At 38.6% G+C, this 22,249-nt stretch overlaps 1 non-coding gene across 1 annotated transcript; it reads right to left on the reverse strand.

Annotated features, from left to right (window-relative positions):
• Nucleotides 1–2,721: 2,721 nt before the first annotated feature.
• LOC130951805 (small nucleolar RNA R71) lies at nt 2,722–2,828 on the reverse strand. The gene has a single exon (XR_009074108.1). It is a non-coding gene; the product is annotated as a small nucleolar RNA R71 (small nucleolar RNA).
• Between the last annotated feature and the right edge of the window lie 19,421 nt (nt 2,829–22,249).

Here is a 22,249-nt window from a genome sequence, read left to right on the forward strand (position 1 = left end):
GACTGCTGATGCTGTTGGATTTTGACCTCCCTGTACTCGAAATAGATTTTGTGGAGCTACAGAACTCCAAATGGCGCGCTCTTAACTGTATTGGAAAGTAGACATCCAGGGCTTTCTAGCAATATATAATAGTCCACACTTTATTCTAGGCAAGACGACGAAAACTGGCGTTCAACGCCAGTTCCATGCTGCATTCTGGAGTAAAACGCCAGAAACACGTCACAAACCAGAGTTAAACGCCAAACAGACGTTACAACTTGGCGTTTAATCCCAAGAGAAGCCTCTACACGTGTAAAGCTCAAGCTCAGCCCAAGCACACACCAAAGTGGGCCCCGGAAGTGGATTTCTGCACTTAGACTTATTTCTATAAACCCTAGTAGCTAGTCTAGTATAAATAGGACATTTTACTATTGTATTAGACATCTTGGTATCTATCTTTGGACGTTTAGTTCTTAGACTTTAGGGGCTGGCCATTCGACCAAGCCTGAACCTTGATCACTTATGTATTTTCAACGGTGGAGTTTCTACACACCATAGATTAAGGTGTAGAGCTCTGCTGTACCTCGAGAATTAATGCAATTATTATTGTTCTTCTATTCGATTCAAGCTTATTCATATTCTAAGATATTCGCTGCCCTTCAACCTGATGGATATGATGATCCGTGACACTCATCATCATCCATCCTTATGAGCGCGTGCTTGACAACCACTTCCGTTCTACCTTAGATCAAGCGCATATCTCTTGGATTCCTTAATCAGAATCTTCATGGTATAAGCTAGAACCCATTGGCAGCATTTTTGAGAATCCGGAAGGTCTAAATCTTGTCTGTGGTATTTTGAGTAGGATTCAAGGATTGGATGACTGTGACGAGCTTCAAACTCACGATTCTTGGGCGTAGTGACAGACGCAAAAGAATCAATGGATTCTATTCCGACATGATCGAGAACCGACAGATGATTAGCCGTGCTGTGACAGAGCATTTGGACTATTTTCACTGAGAGGATGGGAAGTAGCCATTGACAACGGTGACGCCTTACATACAGCTTGCCATAGAAAGGAGTATGAAGGATTGGATGAAGGCAGTAGGAAAGCAGAGATTCAGAAGGGACAAAGCATCTCCATACACTTATCTGAAATTCCCACCAATGATTTACATAAGTATCTCTATCTCTATTTTATGCTTTATTTATTTTATATTCGAAAACCATCATAACCATTAGAATCCGCCTAACTGAGATTTATAAGATGACCATAGCTTGCTTCATACCAACAATCTCCGTGGGATCGACCCTTACTCACGTAAGGTTTATTACTTGGACGACCCAGTGCACTTGCTGGTTAGTTGTGCGAAGTTGTGAAGAATGTGAGTGAACCATAGTAGTGTGCACCAAGTTTTTGGAGCCATTTCTAAGAATTGTTCAAGTTATGAAAAGGGTAAATCACAATTTTGCCTATCAAGTTTTTGGCGCCGTTGCCGGGGATTGTTCGAGTTTGGACAACTGACGATTCATCTTGTTGCCCAGATTAGGTAATTTTCTTCTTGTTTTATTTTCCAAAAAGTTTTCAAAAATTTTTCAAAAAATTTTTTTTCTTTGTTTTCGTTTTTCAAAAAAAATAATTTTTGAAAAAAAATAATACAAAAAATTTGTAAAATCATAAAACCAAAAATATTTTATGTTTCTTGTTTGAGTCTAGTGTCAATTTTTAAGTTTGGTGTTAATTGCATGTTTTTAAAAAAATTTATGCATTTTTCGAAAACTCATACATGGTGTTCTTCATGATCTTCAAGTTGTTCTTGATAAGTCTTCTTGTTTGATCTTCATATTTTTTTGTTTTGTGTCTTTTGTTGTTTTTCATATGCATTCTTGCATTAATAGTGTCAAAACATTGAAAATTTCTAAGTTTGGTGTCTTGCATGTTTTTCTTTTCTTGAAAAATTTTTAAAAATAAGTCTTGATGTTCATCTTGATCTTCAAAGTGTTCTTGGTGTTCATCTTGACATTCATAGTGTTCTTGCATGTTTTCTTTGTTTTGATCTTAATTTTTCATGTCTTGTGTCAATCTTGCTGTTTACTGAAAAAAAAAGAGAAAAATACAAAAATGATATCTTTTGTTTTTCTCTCTCATCATTAAAAATTCAAAAATAAAAAATATCTTTTCCTTATTTCTCTCAAAAATTCAAAATCTTTGGGTTGACTTAATAAAAATTTTTTAAAATAAGTTGTTTCTTGTTAGTCAAGTCAAGATTTCAATTTTAAAAATCCCATCTTTTCAAAATCTTTTTCAAAAATCAAACCTTTTTCATTTTTCTTATTATTTTTCGAAATTTTTCTTATTTGATTTTCAAAATCTTTTTCTTATCTTTATTTCAAAATTTCAAAAACTTTACTAACAATTAATATGATTGATTCAAAAATTTGGAGGTTGTTACTTTCTTGTTAAGAAAGGTTCAATCTTTAAATTCTAGAATCATATCTTTTAGTTTCTTGTTAGTCAAGTAATCAATTTTAATTTTGAAAATCAAATCCTTTCCAAAATATCTTTTTCAATCATATCTTTTTCAAAATTGATTTCAAAAATCTTTTCTAACTTCCTATCTTTTCAAAATTGAATTTCAAAATAGAATATGGTTGGACTCACAACCTAAAGATAGCCTGGACTCTTGGGATAAGCTAGTCACGGCCTTCTTGGCTAAGTTCTTTCCTCTTCAAAAACTGAGCAAGCTCAGAGTGGATGTTCAGACCTTCAAACAAAAAGATGGTGAATCCCTTTATGAAGCTTGGGAAAGATACAAGAAGTTGACCAAAAGGTGTCCTTCTGACAGGTAGATCCATTCACCTAAAGAAAATGCCTGCAAAAGCTCAAGAACTTATTGACATGGTTGTAAATAACCAATTCATGTACACTTCTGAGAGGAATCCTGTGAGTAATGGGACGCCTCAAAGGAAGGGAGTTCTTAAAATTGATGCTCTGAATGCCATATTGGCTCAGAACAAAATGTTGAATCAGCAAGTCAACATGATCTCTCAGAGTCTGAATGGATAGAAAAATGCATCCAACAGTACTAAAGAGGCATCTTCTGAAGAAGAAGCTTATGATCCTGAGGACCCTGCAATGGCAGAGGTGAATTACATGGGTGAACCCTATGGGAACACCTATAATTCCTCATGGAGAAATCATCCAAACTTCTCATGAAAGGATCAAAAAAGCCCCAACAAGGCTTTAATAATGGTGGAAGAAACAGGCTCAGCAATAGCAAGCCTTTTCCATCATCTTCTCAGCAACAGACAGAGAATTCTGAGCAAAGTCCCTCTAGCTTAGCAAACATTGTCTCTGATCTATCTAAGGCCACTTTAAGTTTCATGAGTGAAACAATGTCCTCCATTAGAAATTTGGAGGCACAAGTGGGCCAGCTGAGTAAGAAAATCACTGAAACTCCTCCTTGTACTCTCCCAAGCAATACAGAAGAGAATCCAAAAAGAGAGTGCAAGGCCATTGATATTGTCTATATGGCCGAATCCAAGGAAGAAGGGGAGGACATTAATCCAAATGAGGAAGACCTCATGGGACGTCTCCCAGACAAAAAGGAGTTCCAAACTGAGGAACCTAAGGAATCTGAGGCTCACCTAGAGACTATAGAGATTCCATTGAACCTTCTTTTACCATTCATGAGCTCTGAGAACTATTCTTCCTCTGAAGAGGATGAAGATGTAACTGAAGAGCAAGTTGCTCAATATCTAGGAGCCATCATAAAGCTGAATGCCAAGTTGTTTGGTAACGAGACTTGGGAAGGTGAACCTCCCTTGATAATTAGTGAACTAGATACATGGATTTAGCAAACTCTACCTCAAAAGAAACAAGATCCTGGTAAATTCTTAATACCCTGTACCATAGGCACCATGACCTTTGAGAAGGCTCTGTGTGACCTGGGGTCAGGCATAAATCTTATGTCACTCTCTGTAATGGAGAAACTATGAATCTTTGAGGTACAGGCTGCCACATTCTCATTAGAGATGGCAGACAAATCAATAAGACAAGCTTATGGATTGGTAGAGGACGTGTTAGTGAAGGTTAAAGGCCTTTACATCCCTACTGATTTCATAATCTTAGACACTGGGAAGGATGAGGATGAATGCATCATCCTTGAAAGACCCTTCCTAGCCACACCAGGAGCTGTGATTGATGTTTACAGAGGAGAGCTAGTCCTTCAATTGAATAGGGACTACCTTGTGTTTAAAGCTCAAGGATCTTCCTCTGCAACCATGGAGAGAAAGCATAAAAAGCTTCTCTCAATATAGAGTCAAACAAAGCCCCCACTGTCAAACTCTAAGTTTGGTGTTGGGAGGCCACAACCAAACTCTAAGTTTGGTGTTGAACCCCCACACTCAAACTCTAAGTTTGGTGTTGGGAGGTTCCAACAATGCTCTGAACATCTGTGAGGCTCTATGAGAGCCCACTGTCAAGCTACTGACATTAAAGAAGCGCTTATTGGGAGGCAACCTAATTTTTATTTATCTATATTTTTATTGTTCTTTTATGTTTTATTAGGTTCATGATCATGAGGAGTCACACAACAATTGCTAAAATTAAAAACAGAATAAAAAATAGCAGAAGAAAAAGCACACCTTGGAGGAAGAGCTTACTGGCGTTTAAACGCCAGTAAGGAGCATCTGGCTGGCGTCAACGCCAGAACAGAGCATGAATCTGGCGATGAACGCCAGAAATAAGTAGCAGTCTAGCGTTTAAACGCCAGGATTGCACCCTGAGGAAAGCTGGAATTTAACGCCAGAAACAAGCATCAGGCTGGCGTTAAACGCCAGAAACATGCTACATTTGGGCGTTTAACGCCAGAAACAAGCTTCAGTCTGGCGTTAAATGCCAGGATTGCATGCAGAGGGCGTTTTACACGCCTAATTGGTGCAGGGATGGTAAATCCTTGACACCTCAGGATCTGTAGACCCCATAGGATCACCTCAGGATCTGTGGACCCCACAGGATTCCCACCTACCTCAACTCACCTTCTCTCCTCTTTACACAATCCAATAACACTCTTCCCCAAACACCCTTCACCAATCACCTCAATCTCTCTTCCCCATCACCTCTTTACCACTCACATCCATCCACTCTTCCCCATAAACCCTACCCACCTTCAAATTCAAAATCTCTTTCCCACCCAAACCCACCCTAAATGACCGAACCCACTACCCTCTCCCTCCACTATATAAACCCCTCCTTCCTTCTTCATTTTCACACAATAGAATCCTCTATTCTCCCCCTTGGCCAAAACACACATCTCTCTCCCTCTCCTCTATATCTTCTTCTTCTTCTTCTATTATTTTTTCTCTTGCTCGAGGACGAGCAACATTCTAAGTTTGGTGTGGTAAAAGCATAGCTTTTTTGTTTTTTCATAACCATTTATGGCACCTAAAGCCGGAGAAACCTCTAGAAAGAAGAAAGGGAAGATAAAAGCTTCCACCTCTGAGTCATGGGAGATGGAGAGATTCATCTTAAAGGTCCATCAAGACCACTTCTATGAAGTTGTGGCCAAGAAGAAGGTGATCCCTGAGGTCCCTTTCATGCTCAAGAAAAATGAGTATCCGAAGATCCGACATGAGATCCAAAGAAGAGGTTGGGAAGTTCTTACCAACCTCATTCAACAAGTCAGAATCTTAATGGTTTAAGAGTTCTATGCAAACGCATGGATCACTAGGAACCATGATCAAAGCATGAACCCAAACCCAAAGAATTGGCTTACAATGGTTCGGAAGAAATGCTTAGATTTCAGTCTGGAAAATGTAAGGTTGGCGTTTAACTTGCCCATGATGCAAGAAGACGCATGCCCCTACACTAGAAGGGTCAACTTTGATCAAAGGTTGGACCAAGTCCTCATGGACATATGTGTGGAAGGAGCTCAATGGAAAATAGACTCAAAAGGTAAGCCAGTTCAATTGAGAAGACTGGATCATAAGCTTGTGGCTAGAGGATGGTTGGAGTTCATCCAACGCTCCATCATCCCCACTAGCAACCGATCCGAAGTAATTGTAGATCAGGCCATCATGATCCATAGCATCATGATTGGAGAGGAAGTAGAAGTTCATGAAGTCATCTCTCTAGAACTCTACAAAGTAGCCGAAAAGCCCTCCACCTTGGCAAGGCTAGTTTTTCTTCATCTCATTTGCCATCTATGCTACTTAGCTGGAGTTGTCATAGAATGAGACATCCTCATTAAAGAGGACAAGCCCATCATTAAGAAGAGGATGGAGCAAATAAGAGAGCCTACCCATGGATCTCAAGAGACGCATGAGGATGCTCATCATCAAGAAATCCCTGAGATACCTCAAGGGATGCATTTTCCTCCAAATAACTATTGGGAACAACTCAACACCTCTCTAGAAGACTTGAGTTACAACATGGGCCAATTAAGGGTGGAACACCAAGAGCACTCCATCATTCTCAATAAAATTAGAGAAGAGCAAAGAGCTATGAGGGAGGAGCAACAAAGGCAAGGAAGAGACATAGAGGAGCTCAAGGACGCCATTGGTCCTTCAAGAAGAAGACGTCACCATCACTAAGGTGGACTCATTCCTTAACTTCCTTGTTCTTATCTCTCTGTTTTTTGGTTTTTGAGCTTTATATTTGTCTATGTCTGTATCTTTACTACATGATCATTAGTATTTAGTAACTATGTCTTAAGGCTATGAATAATTCCATGAATCTTTCACCTTTCTTAAATGAAAAATGTTTTTAATGCAAAAAAAACAAGAAGTACATGAGTTTCGAATTCATCCTTGAAATTAGTTTAATTATATTGATGTGGTGACAATACTTTTTGTTTTCTGAATGAATGCTTGAACAGTGCATATTTTTTATCTTGTTGTTTATGAATGTTAAAATTGTTGGCTCTTGAAAGAATGATAAAAAAGAGAAATGTTGTTGATGATATGAAAAATCATAAAATTGATTCTTGAAGCAAGAAAAAGCAGTGAAAAAGAAAAAGCTTGCGAAAAAAAAAGTGGCGAAAAAAAATATAAAAGAAAAAGAAATAGCAAGCAGAAAAATCCAATAGCCCTTAAAACCAAAAGGCAAGGGTAAAAAGGATCCAAGGCTTTGAGCATCAATGGATAAGAGGGCACAAGGAAATAAAATCCAGGCCTAAGCGGCTAAATCAAGCTGTCCCTAACCATGTGCTTGTGGCATGCAGGTCCAATTGAAAAGCTTGAGACTGAGTTGTTAAAGTCATGATCCAAAGTAAAAAGAGTGTGCTTAAGAGCTTTGGACACCTCTAACTGGGGACTTTAGCAAAGCTGAGTCACAATCACAAAGGTTCACCCAGTCATGTGTCTGTGGCATTTATGTATCCGGTGGTAATACTGGAAAACAAAGGGCTTAGGGCCACGGCCAAGACTCATAAAAGTAGCTGTGTTCAAGAATCAACATACTTAACTAGGAGAATCAATAACACTATCTTAACTCTGAGTTCCTATAGAAGCCAGTCATTCTAAACTTCAAAGGATAAAGTGAGATGCCAAAACTGTTCAGAAGCAAAAAGCTACAAGTCCCGCTCATCTAATTAGAACTAATATTCGTTGATATTTTGAGATTTATAGTATATTCTCTTCTTTTTATCCTATTTGATTTTCAGTTGCATGGGAACAAGCAACAATTTAAGTTTGGTGTTGTGATGAGCGGATAATTTATACACTTTTTGGCATTGTTTTTTGGTAGTTTCTAGTAGGATCTAGCTACTTTTAGGGATGTTTTCATTAGTTTTTATTCAAAATTCACATTTCTGGACTTTACTATGAGTTTGTGTGTTTTTCTGTGATTTCAGGTATTTCTTAGCTGAAATTGAGGGACCTGAGCAGAATTCTAATTCAGGCTGAAAAAGGACTGCTGATGCTGTTGTATTCTGACCTCCCTGTACTCGAAATGGATTTTCTGGAGCTACAGAACTCCAAATGGCGCGCTCTTAACTGCGTTAGAAAGTAGACATCCAGGGATTTCCAGCAATATATAATAGTTCACACTTTATTCGAGTCAAGATGACACAAACTGGCGTTCAACGCCAGTTCCATGCTGCATTCTTGAGTAAAAAGCCAGAAACACGTCACAAACCAGAGTTAAACGCCAAACAGATGTTACAACTTGGCGTTTAATCCCAAGAGAAGCCTCTGCACGTGTAAAGCTCAAGCTCAGCCCAAGCACACACCAAAGTGGGCCCCGAAAGTGGATTTCTGCACTTAGACTTATTTCTGTAAACCCTAGTAGCTAGTCTAGTATAAATAGAACATTTTACTATTGTATTAGACATCTTGGTATCTATCTTTGGACGTTTAGTTCTTAGACTTTAGGGGCTGGCCATTCGGCCATGCCTGAACCTTGATAACTTATGTATTTTCAATGGTGGAGTTTCTATACACCATAGATTAAGGTGTGGAGCTCTGCTGTACCTCGAGAATTAATGCAATTGCTATTGTTCTTCTATTTGATTCAAGCTTATTCTTATTCTAAGATATTCGCTGCACTTCAACCTGATGGATGTGATGATTCGTGACATTCATCATCGTCCATCCTTATGAGCGCGTGCTTGACAACCACTTCCGTTCTACCTTAGATCAAGCGCATATCTCTTGGATTCCTTAATAAGAATCTTCGTGGTATAAGCTAGAACCCAGTGGCAGCATTCTTAAGAATCCGGAAAGTCTAAATCTTGTCTGTGGTATTCCGAGTAGGATTCAAGGATTGGATGACTGTGACGAGCTTCAAACTCGTGATTGTTGGGCGTAGTGACAGACGCAAAAGAATCAATGGATTCTATTCCGACATGATCGAGAACTGACAGATGATTATCGGTGCTGTAACAGAGCATTTGGACCATTTTCACTGAGAGGATGGGAATTAGCCATTGACAACAGTGACGCCCTACATACAGCTTGCCATAGAAAGGAGTATGAAGGATTGGATGAAGGCAGTAGGAAAGCAGAGATTCAGATGGGACAAAGCATCTCTATATACTTATCTGAAATTCCCACCAATGATTTACATAAGTATCTTTATCTCTATTTTATGCTTTATTTATTTTATATTCAAAAACCATCATAACCATTAGAATCCGCCTAACTGAGATTTACAAGATGACCATAGCTTGCTTCATACCAACAATCTCTGTGGGATTGACCCTTACTCATGTAAGGTTTATTACTTGGACGACCCAATGCACTTGTTAGTTAGTTGTGCGAAGTTTTGAAGAATGTGAGTGAACCATAGTAGTGTGCACCAAGTTTTTAGAGCCATTGCTAAGAATTATTCAAGTTATGAAAAGAGTAAATTACAATTTTGCGTATCAATAGCTTCTGACGCTCCAGTTGCTTTAGTTCACGCCTTTGCTCTTCTTGTCCCCTAAGTAGTTTGCAAAGCATGCTACTTTGATTTTGCTGTTCTTCCTTTAGTTGGTCCATAGCTTCTTGCAACTTGGTGACAGATGCTTCAAGACGCTCCCAGTATTCAATTTGAGGGATTTCCGGGAGGAACTCCTGTGCTTTCCTCTTGATGGGGTCGTGCTGCACTTGTTGTCCTTCCATTGACTTTTTGGTGATTGGTTGCTCAACTGAGATATAATCATTTACTCCCATCTTTACCCCAGCATCTTTACATAGCATAGAGATTAAGCTTGGATAAGCCAATTTTGCATCTTTGGAGTTCTTGTTTGCAATTGTGTAAAGTTCACAAGAGATCAGCTGATGAACTTCTACTTCTTTTTCCAACATAATGCATTGGATCATTACTGCTCTTTTGATGGTGACTTCAGAGCGGTTGCTAGTGGGCAATTTAGAACGCCCAATGAAGTCCAGCCAACCTCTAGCGACTGGTTTGAGATCTCCTCTCTTGAGTTGATTTGGGACACCCTTTGTGTTGGTTGTCCACTTGGTTCCAGGGAGGCATATATCCTCTAGAATTTTGTCCAAGCCCTTATTTGTTCTCATCATTCTCCTATTAAAGGAGTCTGGGTCATCTTTCAGCTGAGGTAGCTTGAAGATCTCCCTGATTTTGTCAGGGTGGAGGTGAACAATCTTCCCTCTGACCAAAGTCTGATATTCATAGAAGGCGGTTCCAGCTATTCTCTGCCTATCTGTTTGCCACAGATTAGAGTAGAATTCCTGAACCATGTTTCTTCCCACCTTTGTTTCAGGATTAGCTAGGATTTCCCAGCTCCTGTTTCAAATTTGCTCTTGGATCTCCGGATATTCGTCTTCTATCAGATAGAATTTAACTTCCGGGATGACTGACCTTAGACCCATTATTTTGTAGTAATGGTCTGAATGTTCTTTGGTTAAGAACTTCCCTTGATTCCAAGGTGGTTTTGGAATATTCTCTTTCTTGCCTCTTGGAGTGGTTTGTTTTTCCTTAGGAGCCATGATCTTAGTGGGTATTGGTTTAGTGATCACGGATAAACACACCAAACTTAGAGGTTTGCTTGTCCTCAAGCAAAAGAAAGGAAAGGAGAGGGATAAATGGAGAGCCAAGTTCAAATTGTGTAGGAGAGGAGGGAGCCGAACGTGGATTTAAAGGGAAGGGGGTGGGTTTTCGAAAATTTTGAAGAAGATATGATAGAAGATATGATTTGTAAAAGATAAGTACGATAGGAAAAAGATGCACTTTTAAAATTTAAAAGATATGAAAGATATTTGAAAAAGATAAATCTGAATTTTGAAAAGAAGATATGATGAGTTGAAAAAAGAGTTGAGAAGAATTTAAAAAGATTTGAAAATGATTCAAAAAGATAATTGAGTTTTGAAAAAGATTTGAAAAGAAGTTGAAGAGGATTTGAAAAAGATTTATGTTTAGAATTAAGATACATTTGATATTTTTGAAAAAGGATTTGAAAAATTAGGATTTGTAATGTGTTTATGCAAGAAATTATGGATGGAAACATGAAAATTTGAAAAAAAATCAAGTTGGGAACAAAAACTTCCTCCCTTCCATAATCCTGGCGTTAAACGCCCAACTGCTGCATGTTTTGGGCGTTTAATGCCCAGTTGGTGCTTGGTCTGGGCGTTTAACGCCTAGCTGTTACTTCAAGCTGGCGTTAAATGCCAGAAACTCTTTTATCACTGGGCGTTTTTCTGAACGCCCAGGACGCTGTAAATCTAGTGTTAAATGCCCAGAAGCTGCTTCTTTCTGGCGTTTAATGCCTAGATGGCTATCTCTACTGGCGTTAAACGCCCAGTAGATGCTTGATGAGCGGATATTTTATACGCTTTTTTGGGGGTAATTTCATGTAGATTTTAGTATGTTTTAATTAGTTTTTAGTAAAATATTATTAGTTTTTAGACAAAAATCATATTTCTAGACTTTACTATGAGTTTGTGTGTTTTTCTGTGATTTCAGGTATTTTCTGGCTGAAATTGGGGGAGCTGAGCAAAAATCTGAGTTAGGCTGAAAAAGGACTACTGATGCTGTTGGATCCTGACCTCCCTGTACTCGAAATAGACTTTTTGGAGCTACAGAAGTCCAATTGACGCGCTCTCAATTGGGTTAGAAAGTAGACATCCAGGGCTTTCCAACAATATATAATAGTCGATATTTTGCGCGAATATAGATGATGTAAACTGGCGTTCAACGCCAGTTCCATGTTGCAGTCTGGCGTCTAGCGCCAGAAACAGGTTACAAGTTGGAGTCCAACGCCCAAAACACGTTACAACCTGGCGTTTGACTCCAGAAACAGCCCAAGCACGTGAGAGGCTTAAGTCTCAGCCCCACCACACACCAAGTGGGCCCCAGAAGTGGATCTCTGCACCAATTATCTTAGTTTACTCATTCTCTGTAAACCTAGGTTACTAGTTTAGTATTTAAACAACTTTTAGAGACTTATTTTGCACCTTATGACATTTTTAGATCTGAAATTTATACTCTTTAACGGCATGAGTCTCTAAACTCCATTGTTGGGGGTGAGGAGCTCTGCAGCGTCTTGATGAATTAATGCAATCACTTATATTTTTCCATTCAAATATGCGTGTTCCTATCTAAGATGTTCATTCGCGCTTAATTATGGAGAAGGTGATGATCCGTGACACTCATCACCTTCCTCAACCCATGAACGTGTGTCTGACAACCACCTCCGTTCTACATCAGATTGAATGAATATCTCTTAGATTCTTTAATCAGAATCTTCGTGGTATAAGCCGGATTGATGGCGGCATTCATGAGAATCCGGAAAGTCTAAACCTTGTCTGTGGTATTCCGAGTAGTATTCTGGGATTGGATGGCTGTGACGAACTTCAAACTCGTGAGTGTTGGGCATGATGACAAACGCAAAAGAATCAATGGATTCTATTCCGACATGATCGAGAACTAACAGCTGATTAGCCATGCTGTGACAGAGCATTTGGACCATTTTCACTGAGAGGATGGGAAGTAGCCATTGACAACGGTGACACCCTACATAGAGCTTGCCATGGAAGGAACCTTGCATTATGGTATTGAGTTGAATATTACATTACAGGAATTTAGAAAACAAAGCATCTCCAAAACCCCAACATATTCTCCATTACTGCACAACAAGTAATTAGTTCATGCTCTTTTATTTTTCTAATAATTAAAACTGATAATTATATTTTATATCCTGACTAAGAATAATAAAATAAACATAGCTTGCTTCAAACCAATAATCTCCGTGGGATCGACCCTTACTTACGTAAGGTATTACTTGGACGACCCAGTGCACTTGCTGGTTAGTGGTACGAAATCATAAGAAATCTTGATTTTGATATTGGGATTAAAATTTCGTGCACCAAGTTTTTGGCGCCGTTGCCAGGGATTGTTCGAGTTTGAACAACTAAAGGTTTATTTTATTGCTTAGATTAGGAATAATTTATTTTTGTTGATATAGAGTCGTTAAATTCTGAGTCCTTTATTCCCTTTTCAAAAATTTTTCAAAAATATTATTTTTCTTTATCAAATTTTTAATTTTTCGTGAGTTTAGAGTTTTGTTCTAAGTTTGGTGTCAATTACATATTTTATATTTTCCCTTTAAATTTTTGAATTTGTGCTCTTTGATCTTCAAGTTGTTCTTGTTGATTTTTCTTGTTGATCTTTAATTTTTCTTGTTCTGTGTCTTTTCTTGTTTCGCTTGTGTTTTTCCAAAGCATTAGTCTTTCAAAAGGAATATACCTATTCAAAACAAGTGTTACATTTACTGCCCAATTGGCTAGAGCGTTGGTCTATGTTCTTGGTAATTGGGTATCTTCTTTTTAAAATCTTTTTCAAAAATAATTTTTCTTGATTTAATCTTGTGCCAAACTTTAAGTTTGGTGTTTTCTTGTCAATCTTTTTATAATTTTCAAAAAATTTATTGAAGTTTTCTAAAAATTTTAAGTTTGGTGTTCTTTCTTTTGTTCTTGTGTTCTTGTGAATCTTCAAGGTGTTCTTGAGTCTTTCTTGTGTTTTGATCTTAAAATTTTTAAGTTTGGTGTTCCTTGGTATTTTCCCTCCAAAATTTTCGAAAATAAGGAGCATTAGATCTAAAAATTTTAAGTCTTGTGTCTTTTGTGTGTTTTTCTCTTTCATCATAAAATTCAAAATTCAAAAAAAATATATCTTTTCTAACTATTTTTAAGCTATTTTTTCGAATTTTTTTTATAAAAATTCAGATTTCAATTTCAAAATTTTTCAAATCTTATCCTTTTTCAAATTTTTCGAAAATATCCTAACCATTTTCTCTCTCCTCATCTTTTTCGAAAATCTTCATAAAATATTTTCAAATTTTATTTTTTTATTTTTATTTTTATTTCGTTTTTTTATTTATTTTATTTCATATTATTTTATCTTATTTTATTTTATTATTCCGAAAATAATTTTTTATATTTAATAAAATAAATAATATCAACATCCATATCATCTCCCTTGCTCCATCATGGAACTAAGTGGAAATGAACAGTCCAGAAGGACTCTGGGGTCATATGCTAACCCCACTACTACTTCATATGGGAGTAGTATCTGTATACCCTCCATCGGAGTCAGTAGTTTTGAGTTGAATCCTCAGCTCATCATCATGGTGCAGCAAAGTTGCTAGTATTTCGGTCTTCCACAGGAAGAACCTACAGAGTTTTTGGCACAATTTTTACAAATTGCTGACACAGTACATGATAAGAAAGTCGATCAGGATGTCTACAAATTATTACTGTTTTCATTCGCTGTAAAAGGTCAAGCTAAGAGGTGGTTAAATAACCAATCTAAGGATAACATAAAGATATGGAAATAGCTGTCAGAAAAATTCCTGAATCACTATTTTCCTCCAAAACGGATGACACAGCTAAGGCTGAGCATCCAAGGCTTCAAACAAGGAGATAATGAATCTCTTTATGATGCTTGGGAGAGATATAGAGAAATGCTAAGAAAATGTCCCTCTGAAATATTTTCAGAGTGGGTGCAGTTAGACATCTTCTATTACGGGCTTACAGAGAGAGCTCAGATTTCTCTAGACAACTCAGCTGGTGGATCTATACATATGAGAAAAACAATTGAAGAAGCTCAAGAGCTTATTGATACAGTTACCAGAAATCAGCATCTGTACCTAAGCAGTGAATCTTCCATGAAAGAAGAAGCTAAAATAATGACTGCTGAACTCAGTCCTGCAGAACAAGCTATGGAATTCAATCAGCAATTAGACTTTCTGACAAAAGAGTTAGCCGAATTCAAGGAGATATTACAAGAAACAAGAATGGCTAATATGAATATGGAAGTACAGTTGAAGCAAATAGAACAGCAACTATCAAAATAAATAACAGAAGAGTGCCAAGCAGTTCAATTAAGAAGTGGAAAAATATTAAAAAATCACTTCAAGATAGCAGGAAGCCAAGAAATGAGCAAACTATCCAAAATTCCTCTGAGGACATTAAGAGCCCAGAGAGGAATAATTCTGGCGTTCAAACGCCAGAAAACAGGTGGGAAGCTGGCGCTGAACGCCCAAACCATGTTCAGTCCTGGCGTTCAATCCCAGAAACAAGCAAGGAATTGGCGTTGAACACCCAAAGGAAGCATAGTTCTGGCGTTCAGACGCCAGAAATAGGTGAGGAGTTGGCGTCTAACGCCACTCCAGCTTCCACCCATGGCATTCAAATGCCAGTGGGGGATTAGACACATACAAGTGCTGATAATAACCCTTCTAAAAAGGCTTCTCAACCTACATCTGTAGGCAATAAACCTGCAGCAACTAAGGTTGAGGAATACAAAGCCAAAATGCCTTATCCTCAGAAACTCCGTCAAGCGGAACAGGATAAGCAATTTGCCCGCTTTGCAGACTATCTCAGGACTCTTGAAATAAAGATTCCGTTTGCAGAGGCACTTAAGCAAATAGCCTCTTATGCTAAGTTCATGAAAGAGATCTTAAGTCATAAAAAGGATTAGAGGGAAATTGAAAAAGTTTACCTCACTGAAGAATGCAGTGCAGTCATTCTGAAAAGCCTACCTGAGAAGCTTAAAGATCCCGAAAGCTTTATGATACCATACACATTAGAGGGTACTTGTACCAAGCAAGCTCTATGTAATCTTGGGGCAAGTATCAACCTAATACCTGCATCTATTATCACAAAGCTTGGTTTGACTGAAGAAGTCAAACCAACCCGGATATGTCTCCAACTTGCTGATGGCTCCATTAAATACCCATCAGGCATGATTGAAGACATGATTGTCAAGGTTGGGCCATTTGCCTTTCCTACTGACTTTGTGGTGCTGGAAATGGAGGAGCACAAGAGTGCAACTCTCATTCTAGGAAGACCTTTCCTAGCAACTGGCCGAACCCTTATTGATGTCCAAAAAGGGGAAGTAACCCTGAGAGTCAATGAGGAGGAGTTCAAGTTGAATGTTGTCAAAGCTATGCAGCATCCAGACACCCCAAATGACTGCATGAGTGTTGATATTATTGACTCTCTGGTAAAAGAGGTCAATATGACTGAGAGTATTGAATCAGAGCTAGAGGATATCTTTAAAGATGTTCAGCCTGATCTGCTTGAATCAGAGAGAATAATAGAACCTCTAAAAATCCCTCAGGAAGAGGAGAAACCTCCTAAACCCGAGCTCAAACCATTACCACCATCCCTGAAATATACATTTCTGGGAGAAGGTGATACCTTTCCTGTAATCATAAGCTCTACCTTAGAGCCACAGGAAGAAGAAGCACTAATTCAAGTGCTAAGGACACACAAGACAGCTCTTGGGTGGTCCATCAGTGATCTTAAGGGCATTAGCCCAGCTAGATGCATGCACTAGATTCTATTGGAAGGTGACGCCAAGCCAGTGGTTCAACCACAAAGGCGGCTGAATCCGGCCATGAAGGAAGTGGTGCAGAAGGAGGTCACTAAATTACTAGAGGCTGGGATGGTTTATCCTATTTCTGATAGCCCCTGGGTGAGCCCTGTCTAAGTTGTCCCTAAGAAGGGTCGCATGACAGTGGTTCATAATGAAAAAAATGAACTAGTTCCTACAAGAACAGTTACTGGGTGGCATATGTGTATTGATTATAGAAGACTCAATACAGCTACCAGAAAGGATCATTTTCCTTTACCATTCATAGACCAGATGCTAGAAAGACTAGCAGGTCATGAATACTATTGCTTCCTGGATGGATATTCAGGTTATAATCAAATTGCAGTAGATCCCCAGGATCAAGAGAAAACGGCATTCACATGTCCATCTGGAGTATTTGCATACAGAAGGATGCCATTTGGCCTGTGCAATGCACCTGCAACCTTTCAAAGATGCATGCTTTCAATTTTCTCTGATATGGTGGAAAAATTTCTAGAAGTCTTCATGGATGACTTTTCAGTATTTTGAGACTCATTCAGCTCCTGTCTTGACCATCTAGCACTTGTTCTAAAGAAGTGCCAAGAGACTAACCTAGTTTTAAACTGGGAGAAATGTCACTTTATGGTGACTGAAGGAATTGTCCTTGGGCACAAAATCTCGAACAGGGGAATAGAGGTGGATCAAACTAAGGTAGAGGTAATTGAAAAATTACCACCACCAACCAATGTTAAGGCAATCAGAAGTTTTCTGGGGCATGCAGGATTCTATAGGAGGTTTATAAAGGATTTTTCAAAAATCGCCAAACCTCTAAGTAATCTGCTAGCTGCTGACACGCCATTTATCTTTGATAAGGAGTGTCTGCAGGCGTTTGAGACTCTGAAAGCTAAGCTGGTCACAGCACCAGTCATCTCTGCACCAGACTGGACATTACCTTTTGAATTGATGTGTGATGCCAGTGACCATGACATTGGTGCAGTGTTGGGACAAAGGCTTGACAAGCTTCTGCACGTCATTTACTATGCCAGTCGTATTTTGAATGACACACAGAAGAACTACACAACCACAGAAAAAGAGCTACTTGCAGTGGTTTACGCCATTGACAAGTTCAGATCCTATTTAGTAGGATCAAAAGTGATTGTGTACACTGACCATGCTGCTCTTAAATACCTACTCACAAAGCAGGATTCAAAACCCAGACTCATAAGATGGGTGTTGCTTCTGCAAGAGTTTGATATAGAAATAAGAGACAGAAAAGGGACAGAGAATCAAATAGCAGATCACCTGTCCCGAATAGAACTAGTAGAAGGGGCGTCCCTCCCTCTTACTGAGATCTCTGAAAACTTTCCGGATGAGCAACTCTTTGCCATCCAGGAAGTGCCATGGTTTGCAGACATTGCGAACTACAAGGCAGTGAGATTCATTCCCAAAGAATACAGTAGGCAGCAATCAAAGAAGCTGATCACGGATGCAAAGTATTATCTTTGGGATGAGCCGTATCTCTTCAAGAGATGTGCAGACGGAGTAATCCGTAGATGTGTGCCTAAATAAGAAGCGCAGAAGATCCTATGGCATTGCCATGGATCACAATATGGAGGACATTTTGGAAGTGAGCGAACAGCCACAAGAGTCCTCCAATGTGGCTTCTACTGGCCTACTCTCTATAAAGATTCCTGAGTGTCTGAACTTAATTGTGACAGTTGCCAAAGATCTGGTAATCTGCCTCACAGTTATGCCATGCCTCAACAAGGGATCTTGGAGATTGAGTTGTTTGATGTATGGGGTATTGACTTCATGGGGCCTTTCCCACCATCATACTCAAACACTTATATTCTGGTGGCAGTGGATTATGTATCCAAATGGGTGGAAGCTATTGCAACACCCACTAATGACACTAAGACAGTGTTAAAATTCCTCCAGAAACACATCTTCAGCAGATTTGGCACCCCTAGAGTACTAATCAGTGATGGGGCACTCATTTCTGTAATAAACAGCTTTACTCTGCTTTGGTTCGTTATGGAGTTAGCCACAGGGTAGCCACTCCATATCATCCACAGACAAATGGGCAAGTTGAAGTCTCTAACAGAAAACTTAAAAGAATCCTGGAATGGACTGTAATTAACCGTAGAAAAGATTGGGCAAGAAGCTTGGATGATGCTCTGTGGGCATACAGAACAGCATTCAAAACCCCTATATGGACCTCCCCATACCAGCTTGTGTATGGAAAGGCATGTCACTTGCCAGTGGAACTGGAACATAAGGCCTACTGGGCGACCAGATTCCTAAACCTTGATGCCAACTTAGTCGGAGAAAAGCATTTGCTCCAGTTAAATGAGCTAGAGGAATTTAGACTCAATGCTTTCGAGAATGCAAAAATTTACAAAGAGAAAGCAAAAAGATGGCATGATAAAAAATTGTCATCCAGAGTCTTTAAGCCAGGGCAGAAAGTTCTGCTATTTAATTCTAGGGTCAGATTATTCCCCGGGAAATTGAAGTCCTGGTGGATAGGTCCATATGTGATTACAAGCGTGTCACCATATGGATACGTAGAGCTTCAGGATAATGATTCTAATAAAAAGTTCATTGTTAATGGACAGAGAATCAAACATTATCTTGAAGGCAATTTTGAGCAAGAATGCTCAAAACTGAGGCTTTATTAAAACTCACTAATAGTCCAGCTAAAGACAATAAAGAAGCGCTTGCTGAGAGGTAACCCAGCCATTAACAAAGTTTATTTTTCAATTATTTATTTTTATAGATTCATATTAATTTTCTTCAAGGTAAAATGGCAATTGCATGAGTTCACAGAGTTACAGAAGGCCTCGCAAGATAAAACAGTAAAAAGGATGCTCACTGGTGTGAAAAAGCCAGTAAAAGCTGTTTTGGGCGTTGAACGCCCAAAAGAAGCATCCACTAGGCGTTCAACACCAGTAAGGATAGCCATCTGGGCGTTAAACGCCAGATTGACAGTGTCCTGGGCGTTTAGAAAAATGCCCAGTGACAAAGGACTTCCTGGCGTTCAACGCCAGAAAGAAGCAACAGCTGGGCGTTGAACGCCCAGGAGAAGCTGCACATGGGCGTTAAACACCCAAAACATGTAGCATTTGGGCGTTTAACGCCAGGATTGTGGCGAGGAGGTAATTTCATTTTCAATTCAAATTTTTTCCAATTTTCACGTTTGAATTCATGATTTCTTGCATAAACATGTTACAAACTCTCATCTTTCAACTTCAATTTCAAAAATTTTTTTTTCCTAAACATATTTCTTGATTTTTCTTTTCTTTTCAAATCTTTTTCAAAACTCATCTATCTTTTTGAATTCTTTTCAATTCTTTTTAATTTCTTCTCATATCTTTATCAACTCATCATATCTTTTGAATTTCGAATTTGCCTCTCCTACTATTCCTCTCCTTTCCTTTTTTTTTGCTGAGGACAAGCAAACCTCTAAGTTTGGTGTGATTCGCCATGATCACTGAGCAAAAACTCATCAAGATCATGGCACCTAAGGGAACAGGAAGAGCAAGGATGTGACTTAAAGGAACTAAAGCGTTAGAAATTATCTCTTGAAGGACCAAGCACCCCACAGACTAGAGGAACATCCACTTCCTAAAATAAAGGTCGTTGAGTTCTAATCTTTGCCTTAACTCTGTGATAACTGTTCTTATTAGGAATTTACCTTAGAAGTTATATATTAGTAGTAGTAATTAGTATCTCTACTTTGATTTTAATTCCAATTAAGTTATAATTTATTTTTCTCATCACCATCCAACATGAATAAAATAGTAGATTTTTAGAATAAAGAACTAATTTATATTTTTCGAGTTCTTAATAAGAAAAATTATAATTAATTATATGTGGTGGCAATACTTTTTGTCTTCTGAATGAATGCTTGAACAGTGCATATTTTTTATCTTGAATTTTATGAATGTTAAAATTGTTGGCTCTTGAAAGAATGAGGAACACGAAAAATGTTATTGATGATCTGAAAAATCATGAATTTGATTCTTGAAGCAAGAAAAAGCGGTGAAAAAAAAAAGAGATTACAAGGAATCATTGGATCAAGAAAAAGAAAAAAAGCCAATAGCCCTTAAAATAAAAGGCAAGGGTGAAAAGGATCCAAGGCTTTGAGCATCAATGGATAGGAGGGCCCAAGGAAGTAAATCCAGGCCTAAGCGGCTAAATCAAGCTGTCCCTAACCATGTGCTTGTGGCATGCAGGTCCAAGTGAAAAGCTTGAGACTGAGTGGTTAAAGTCATGATCCAAAGCAAAAAGAGTGTGCTTAAAAACTCTGGACACCTCTAATTGGGGACTTTAGCAAAGCTAAGTCACAATCTGAAAAAGTTCACCCAGTTATGTGTCTGTGGCATTTATGTATCCGGTGGTAATACTGGAAAACAAAGTGCTTAGGGCCACGGCTAAGACTCATAAAGTAACTGTGTTCAAGAATCAACATACTACATTAGGAGAATCAATAATACCATCTAAATTCTGAGTTCCTATAGATGCCAATCATTCTGAATTTCAGAGGATAAAGTGAGATGCCAAAACTGTTCAGAAGCAAAAAGCTACCAGCCCCGCTCATCTAACTAAAATCTGAGCTTCACTTGAAACTCTGAGATATTATTGCTTCTTAATTTCTTTTCATCCTGTTTTATTTATCTAGTTACTTGGGGACAAGCAACAGTTTACGTTTGGTGTTGTGATGAGCGGATATTTTATACGCTTTTTGGGGATAATTTCATGTAGATTTTAGTATGTTTTAATTAGTTTTTAGTAAAATATTATTAGTTTTTAGACAAAAATCATATTTCTGGACTTTACTATGAGTTTGTGTGTTTTTCTGTGATTTCAGGTATTTTCTGGCTGAAATTGAGGGAGCTGAGCAAAAATCTGAGTTAGGCTGAAAAAGGACTGCTGATGCTGTTGGATCCTAACCTTCCTGCACTCGGAATGGATTTTTTGGAGCTACAGAAGTCCAATTGACGCGCTCTGAATTGGGTTGGAAAGTAGACATCCAGGGCTTTCCAGAAATATATAATAGTCTATACTTTGCGCGAAGATAGACGACGTAAACTGGCATTCAACGCAAGTTCCATGTTGCAGTCTGGCGTCCAGCGCCAGAAACAGGTTACAAGTTGGAGTCCAACGCCCAAAACACGTTACAACCTGGTGTTCGACTCCAGAAACAGCCCAAGCACGTGAGAGGCTTAAGTCTCAGCCCCAGCACACACCAAGTGGGCCCCAGAAGTGGATCTCTGCACCAATTATCTTAGTTTACTCATTCTCTATAAACCTAGGTTACTAGTTTAGTATTTAAACAACTTTTAGAGACTTATTTTGCACCTCATGACATTTTTAGATCTGAAATTTATACTCTTTGACGGCATGAGTCTCTAAACTCCATTGTTAGGGGTGAGGAGCTCTGCAGCGTCTCGATGAATTAATGCAATCACTTATATTTTTCCATTCAAATATGCGTGTTCCTATCTAAGATGTTCATTCGCGCTTAATTATGGAGAAGGTGATGATTCGTGACACTCATCACCTTCATCAACCCATGAACATGTGTCTGACAAACATCTCCGTTCTACATCAGATTGAATGAATATCTCTTAGATTCCTTAATCAGAATCTTCGTGGTATAAGCCGGATTGATGGCGGCATTCATGAGAATCCGGAAAGTCTAAACCTTGTCTGTGGTATTCCAAGTAGGATTCTGGGATTGGATGGCTGTGACGAGCTTCAAACTCGCGAGTGTTGGGCGTGATGACAAACGCAAAAGAATCAATGGATTCTATTCCGACAAGATCGAGAACCAACAGCTGATTAGCCATGCTGTGACAGAGCATTTGGACAATTTTCACTAAGAGGATGGGAAGTAGCCATTGACAACGGTGACACCCTACATAGAGCTTGCCATGGAAGGAACCTTGCATTATGGTATTGAGT

This window comes from Arachis stenosperma, chromosome 1, assembly GCF_014773155.1.
Source record: "Arachis stenosperma cultivar V10309 chromosome 1, arast.V10309.gnm1.PFL2, whole genome shotgun sequence".
NCBI classification, from domain to species: Eukaryota; Viridiplantae; Streptophyta; class Magnoliopsida; order Fabales; family Fabaceae; genus Arachis; species Arachis stenosperma.